The following is a 6,981-nucleotide window of genomic DNA, read 5'->3' on the forward strand; positions in this document are numbered from 1 at the left end:
GTTTCCTTTTAAAGATAAAGAATGCATTTAGGTCGATTGTGTATGAGACTGTGGTAATTCCTTAGAAGGCTCCATTCAAACAGAGAATAATATTACCTATTTTAAAACATCAAGGGCATAGCCACTTCTCTGGTCTTCATTTTCTTTCCAGGCAACATCAATTAATACTTTCATTTATTTTAAAAGAGAAACATAAAAAACACACACAAGTAATTACTTTGAAACAGTTTTAATTTTTCTTTGTAGAAGCAAAACAGTCCCATAAGACATTTACTTTTCAAAAATCCTTATACACAAATAACTGTGAAAGATGGAAGAAACAGCTAAAAACAACATAAACCACCAACACAACAGCTCTTAACAGTAGGCCAGGTCAGGATGCAGACTTCATGAAAACAAGCTGCTGACATTCTAAGAACTACAATCCCCAGGGAGGAATCTTGTCCTCTTTAACTTGCTGGGTGGCAGAGCTCAGGGGAATTACTCAAACTATGAAAATCCCCAAGCATGGTCACCTAGGGGGAAATGAGACAGATATGACTTGAGCAGGATAATTATTTTCTTGTAGTAACAGTAAAGAAAACAAACTTAAGTGGTAAAGGCTGCGTGAGCTCCCACTTCAACAGGTAGCTAACTGTGTATTCTGCAGACGTGGCATTTGTCAGTGAAGGCAGAACACACAATGTATACTTGCCACTTGTCTTTCAAATAATAGTCTCTATTCACATTGATTATAGATACATGTAAATGGTATGTAAAGTACTAAAAAGATAGCAAACACCAAGGCATACTGTTCTATGTGCAGTTTACTTCACTTAATCCTCACAGTAACCCTATGAGGTGAGAACCATTATTATTCATGTTTTACCACAAAAAAAAAAAATCTAAGTCATAGGGAATTTAATTGTTTGACCAAGATCACACACCTGGAATGCAAAGCTAGGTATCTTGTCTCCAGAGCTCCTGCTTTTAATTTAGCTCCAGTTCTGCCTCATGTAATTGGATTTTTAACCCCATTATCACAGAGCTATTCTTCCAAGACTGAAACTTCTGTTTCTGCACTGTGAACTTCCACTTCTCTGAGCCATTTTCATCTTCTGCCTCCCAATTCACCTTCTGGTTTCACCTGCTTCCATGAACAACCCGGACCCCTAGTCATTTCAGCTGTGCCCCAAACCCCTCCCAGGCCTCTCCTACATAGGCACACCAAGGTGGCTGCCTGCGCCGGTGATCTCTGTTGCTACCACTGTTTCTCAGCAGCAAAGCATTACTGCTGACCCGAGAAACAGTCCTGCAGTTGGTCGGTAAGTGGCCTCACTACTGCTCAGCAGTCCTTTCACTGACACTGCACAGCATTCATAGCAGCTGTTCCAAGCTTCTTCCAGGATTAAATCCCCCCATGCACTCATTTAGCCCTTTGCAGATTATCTTACCATGGCTTTATTGAAAATTCATCCAAAGTAGGGTTGTCAAAATGCAGGTTGCCAGGAGTTATCTGAATTTCAAATAAATAAGGAAACATATTTTAGGGTAAATGTGTCCCAATACCGCATTACAGAAATATTTAAATGGTATTTAAACTAATAAAAATAGCAAACTATGTACCAAGAACCTATCAGATATTGTATGCCATGCCATGAGTGCTCAGTCATGTCCGGATCTTTGCAACCCTATGGACTGTAGCCTGTCAGGCTCCTCTGTCCATGGGATTTCCCACGCAAGAATATTGGAGTGAGTTGCCATTTCCTTCTCCAGCCAAATATTGTACAGAACATACTTAATACTAAAAATACTTGTTCATTGTTTACCTGAAGTTTAAATTTTACTGGGCATCTTGAATTTAATTTGCTAAATTGAATTCAAATTCCTCTCTTTCCATTCCCAGAAGTATTCTTCCTTTATTTCAAAGGTTAATTCTCTGACCTATGGTATTGATCTTTCTCCTTACTTCACTTTCTTCTTCATCCTACATATTCCTTCGTTTCTACTTTCAAGCATGCTCCTGTCATTCCTACTATGGTATTAGTGGTCCCAATTCTTCACCCCTGTGTGAACCCATGCCTTTACCATGTCACTTTGCAATTTCTCTAGAGAGGTGGTTTCTATTTCCCAACTCTGGAATCTGGGCCTGGTCACATAACCTGGCCAATACAATGAGGCAGAAGTGCCAGCGTGTCAGTTTGGAATCTAGACCTCAAGAAGCCTTGTGTATTTCTGCTTGCCCTCTTAAGACTCATCTTCCACATAAGAAAAAAAAAAAAAATTTGAAGAAAAAAAACACTAATTCGAAAAGATACATGTACCCCAAAGTTCACAGCAGCATTATTTACAATCGCTAAGACATGGAAGCAATCTAAGTGTCCATCAACAGATGAATGGATAAAGAAGATGTGGTACGTATGTATGATGGAATACTACTCAGTCATAAAAAAGAATGAAATTTTGCCATTTGCAGCAACATTGATGGACTTTATGCTAAATGAAATAAGTCAGAGAAAAATACTGTATATTACTTATATGTGGAATCTAAAAAATACAACAAATTAGTGAATATAGTAAAAAAGCAGACTTACAGATATGGAGAACTAGTGGTTAACAGTGGGGAAAGGGTGGGGGGAGGGGCAATATGGGGTCAGGAATTAAGAAGTACAAACTATTATATATAAAATAAGCTTCAAGGATATATTGTACAACACAGGGCATATAGCTAATGTTTTATAATAATTATAAATGCATATAGCCTTTAAAAAAGTGAATCACTATATTGCTCACCTGTAACTTACGTAATATTGCACACCAACTGTACTATCATTTTAAAAATATTGCAATGAAAAAAAAGCCAAAAACAAACTCCTCTTCCATCTCCATGAGAAAGACATGCTTAGGCAAGTCAGAGTCCCAGGAGGATGACAGATATGTGACATAGAGCCCAGCCTAAAGGAAAGCCCCAGCAGGCTTTCAGATGTATGAGCAAGCCCAGCAGAGATCAGCTAACCCTCAGACACTTGAGCTATAATAATTACTGTCTTAAGCCACTGTGTTTTAGAATGTTTGTTATTCAGCAATAGTTAACTTGAGACATCTACCCCAACTTTCTTTCTTGCACTCCTAACCTACTGCAAAAAGTATCCTGTATTATCATTTTTTTTTACCTTTGTTCTCTTACTACTAATTTTTGTTATCTGCACCACTTCTCTCACAATTGACACCAAAACCTCTTAATGATCTGTCCAATCACTTTGGCTCTGTCCTCATCCACTTTGGCCTCTATATAGCACCTGACACCTCCGTTAAAATTCCCCACTCTTGGACTGCACTACTATCAACTTCTTTGACTGTTTCATCTACTTCAGGGGTTTTATCTTCTCTTACAGTCTTCTGGGAGTTTATTCATTCTCCCCACAAAGTAATTGTCACTGATTTGACTCACACCTTTATCTCCACCCCCAAACTCTCTTCTAAGCTGTAGTTCAATTGGTTCTCAAACTATAGTGTGCATCAGAATCACCCAGAGGGCTTACTGATATTCAGATTGCCAGGGCCCTATTCCTCAAGTTTCATCTTCAGTTAGTCTGGGGTGGGCCTGAGAATTTACATTTCTAACAAGTTCTTAGGCAATGCTGATACATCACTTTGAAAACCACTCTTCTAGTTTCATATTTCTAACTAACAGTCTCCACCTGGTTATCCACAGGTGCCTCAAAGGTCATATACAGTGTCAATTAGAGGTTTTTTATTGTAAGCCCTAGGAACCAATTTGGGCTAACTGTAGCAAAACAAGAATTTATTAGGGAGGTCACAGAATCAATGTGAAGGCTGGTAAACCATGTTCCAAATAAGACAGGAACAAGAAAAGAGACCACCTGACAGCAGAAGCATTACCTCTAAGTCAGAAGAAGTAAACAGTGTTTCTTGTGTTCTTAAGTCTCTCTGCTCAAGATTCATTCCAAACGAGAGTGCTTTACCCATCCCTGAGTTGCACCAGGGCAGTGATAGAAAGGATTATTGTGGAAGTAGCCACAAAGATTCCTCTTCTTTCTTACTGTCTTAGTTTAGACCCTCATAATCAAGCAGGCGGATTACTACAACAACCTCTTACCTGGTTTTCTTGCCCCTAATCTAACCTCCAGTTCATTCTCCTCATCTTCACATAATCTTCAGTTATCTCTTTAAGACATGTCATTTTCTTCTTTGCCTTGTCCGGTGTAGTGTTTCTGTCTTATCTTGTTTTAAGTAATAAATTACTTCTCTTTATATGCAAGCGGTTGGGATACTTTTAGCTCAGCAGACTCGTAAAATGGAAAAGTAGTTTTAGAAGGTAGAGAATATGTTCCATTGTAAAATGAGGATCTAATTCCCTAGTAACTAGCAAGGATCTAATTCCCTAGCAAGGATCAGAAGTGGTCCCAAAAGTCTGCATCGAGACCCCTCTAGGAGCCTTTAAGAAATCAATATCTCATGAGACTAAAGACAAGGACCTAGCCCTCCGTTGTATTACCAGCACTGGACTCAAAACAGGCACTTAATGAAATCATCTCCAGGCCCTCCTTACTTGAGGTTAGTGTATGTGTTAGCCCCCTAACTGACTTCCTGGTCTGCAGTCTCTGCCTGTCTACCTCCTTACTACCAAATCCTTCCTGTATAGCAATGCTAAATCAAACCGATCATCATTTTCTGCTTAAAACTATCGGACTCCCCAAAACATGCTTGCCAACTGTAAACCCCTCAGTATTCAAAGCCTTCCATAATCTGGTTTCAACCAACTTTTCTAGGCTTTCTTCCACTTGTTACTTATACTGTCAACCTTGTCTAGACAAACAAGATTTTTTCAATAAAACCTTTTCTGCTCTTATTGGTTTGGTTCTACTTTTTGAAATGTGTTTGTCCCATGGTGTATACTCTACCCTACTCTACCTTCAAAGTCTAGTATTTGTCAGTATGTTGTGTGCCTGCCAAGTTGCTTCAGTCGCATCTGATTCTTTGTGACCCTATGGACTGAAGCCTGCCAGGCTACTCTGTCCATGGGATTCTCTAGGCAAGAATACTGGAATGTGTTGCCATGCCCTTCTCCAAGGGATTGTCCCAACACAGGGATCAAACCTGGGTCTCTTACGCCTCCTGCATTTGCAGGCAGGTTCTTTACCACTAGCACCACCTGGGAAGTCAGTGTTCCTAATCCTTTTTAATCCATGACTCACATTTTAGGTTCTTTTGGTCATGCCCTCTTGTACCACATACCCGTTAACTACTGAGTTAAGGATCTTTCTATTCGGAACATTTTAAAATTAATGTCTTGTTTGTATAAACACTTCATAAGAGTTGAACACATACTATCTTAAACTTCATTAATAGCTTGTATTATTTGTTTTACCAGATTTCAAGAGCATTAAGAAGCTTTCTATTACTACTTAATTTTCTGTATTTCCCAGAAACTACTCTAGTGCCTTACACAGAGTAGTGGTAATTATAATCTGTTGCACAAATGGATGTTTATAATATGGGGCTAGTGTTTGGGACCGATCCCTTATAGAAAGCAGCCAGTGGCTGCATCAGGAATTCCTGAACTGCTGGAATCAAGGGATATAAATCTTGGTGCTTGGAACTAGAAGGTGAGTCTAAAACCAAAGATGATCATGTTGTAGTCAAATGCCAGGAGGCCAAACACAAGCATCAATTAAAAAGATCCAAAGGCCAAACCTGAGACAATGTGTAGAGCAAATGGTATGGAGCAAGGCAAAGGAAAGTAGAAACAATAATAGGTTAATAATAAGTGGATGGGGATCTGGGATAGTAGACTTCTTTAGGGGCTTATGTATAGCATTTACCAAATCAAAGTGAGTGGTTTGTTGGTAGAATGGAGTTGCCTAAGAATCAGAAGTTGGGCTGGCAGCCATTTATCATTTCTAGCAAAGAAACACATACATGGAAATAAATTTATAATTGCAAACATAGTGAAATATAAATCAATTTGCTTTGAGAGATTTAATTTGAGCTCCATTTTCTGCTTCTGCCTTGTCTCCTTAATTTATTTCATACTTTTGCACAAGATTACATACAAGTTCTAATGTATTTTTTTCCTTTATATTATGGATAGAGAAAAAATTTTTTTAAGAGATATAACTCCAATATCATAGTACTCAATATCCAATACAAAAATTCAGAAAAAAATTTTTGCTATATTTTTTAGATTTTTAATCTACCAATTAGTAAAGCTACAATAAGAAAATGGTACCTAATAAGTGACAGACAGGGAAGCCTGGTGTGCTGCTGTCCACTGGATCACAAAGAGTCGGACACAACTTAGCCACTGAAGACCACCACCCTAATAACCACTGATTTTCCTACATTGACTGTTCACAGCCTGGAAAATTCCAAGAATATTTCACAAAGGTTTTTTAAAAAAATTTTAACATAAAAAAATCCTAATTATCAGAAATGCATATTTTATTATTGACAGCTCTAAAGAGTTCAATGCCTACAGCTACCTTTCCTTATCAAGCATTTGTTTTGTTTGCCTATCAGTCTGTGCGGTTGAGTTGAGCAGCTCTCTGCCACACACAGTGTTTCCTTATACTAATTAGCAGCAAGCATTGTGGCAAAAACTAATGTCCACATGAAATGCACAGCAAAATTCACTTTAAATTCTATTGTAAACATGTAGTAGTCCTTGGCATGAATTGTGAAGTAAATTTTGTTTTGAATTAAATGCTGAAAAAGTATACTTTTAAAACCTATATTATTCTTTCTGATATTACTGAGAAAAGGATAAACTCCCATATTAATTTCTTTAAAAGTCAGTATTTGGCAAGCAACATGGAAGAATAGGACGATGACTTACCAAGGAGCTAGGTGACCTGGATCCCACTTACTCTTTGGGGTTTTAGGCAAGTTACTTATTCTAAATCTCAATTTCCTCATAAAGTCTAAAGACCTGAATTAGCTTAATGGTTCTTTAGAGAAAAAGGCATTAGAACTTGGTAT

The 6,981-nt window shown here is 38.1% G+C and overlaps 1 long non-coding RNA gene across 1 annotated transcript; it reads right to left on the reverse strand.

The window, feature by feature from the left end:
- Positions 1–213: 213 nt before the first annotated feature.
- Positions 214–5,905, reverse strand: LOC145521718 (uncharacterized). The gene is made up of 3 exons (XR_014065624.1): positions 5,826–5,905; positions 1,434–1,495; positions 214–515 (listed from the first exon to the last, which is right to left on the reverse strand). It is a non-coding gene; the product is annotated as an uncharacterized LOC145521718 (long non-coding RNA).
- Between the last annotated feature and the right edge of the window lie 1,076 nt (positions 5,906–6,981).

This window comes from Giraffa tippelskirchi, chromosome 9 (assembly GCF_054371585.1).
Source record: "Giraffa tippelskirchi isolate mGirTip1 chromosome 9, T2T-mGirTip1v1.2.pri, whole genome shotgun sequence".
Lineage (NCBI taxonomy): Eukaryota > Metazoa > Chordata > Mammalia > Artiodactyla > Giraffidae > Giraffa > Giraffa tippelskirchi.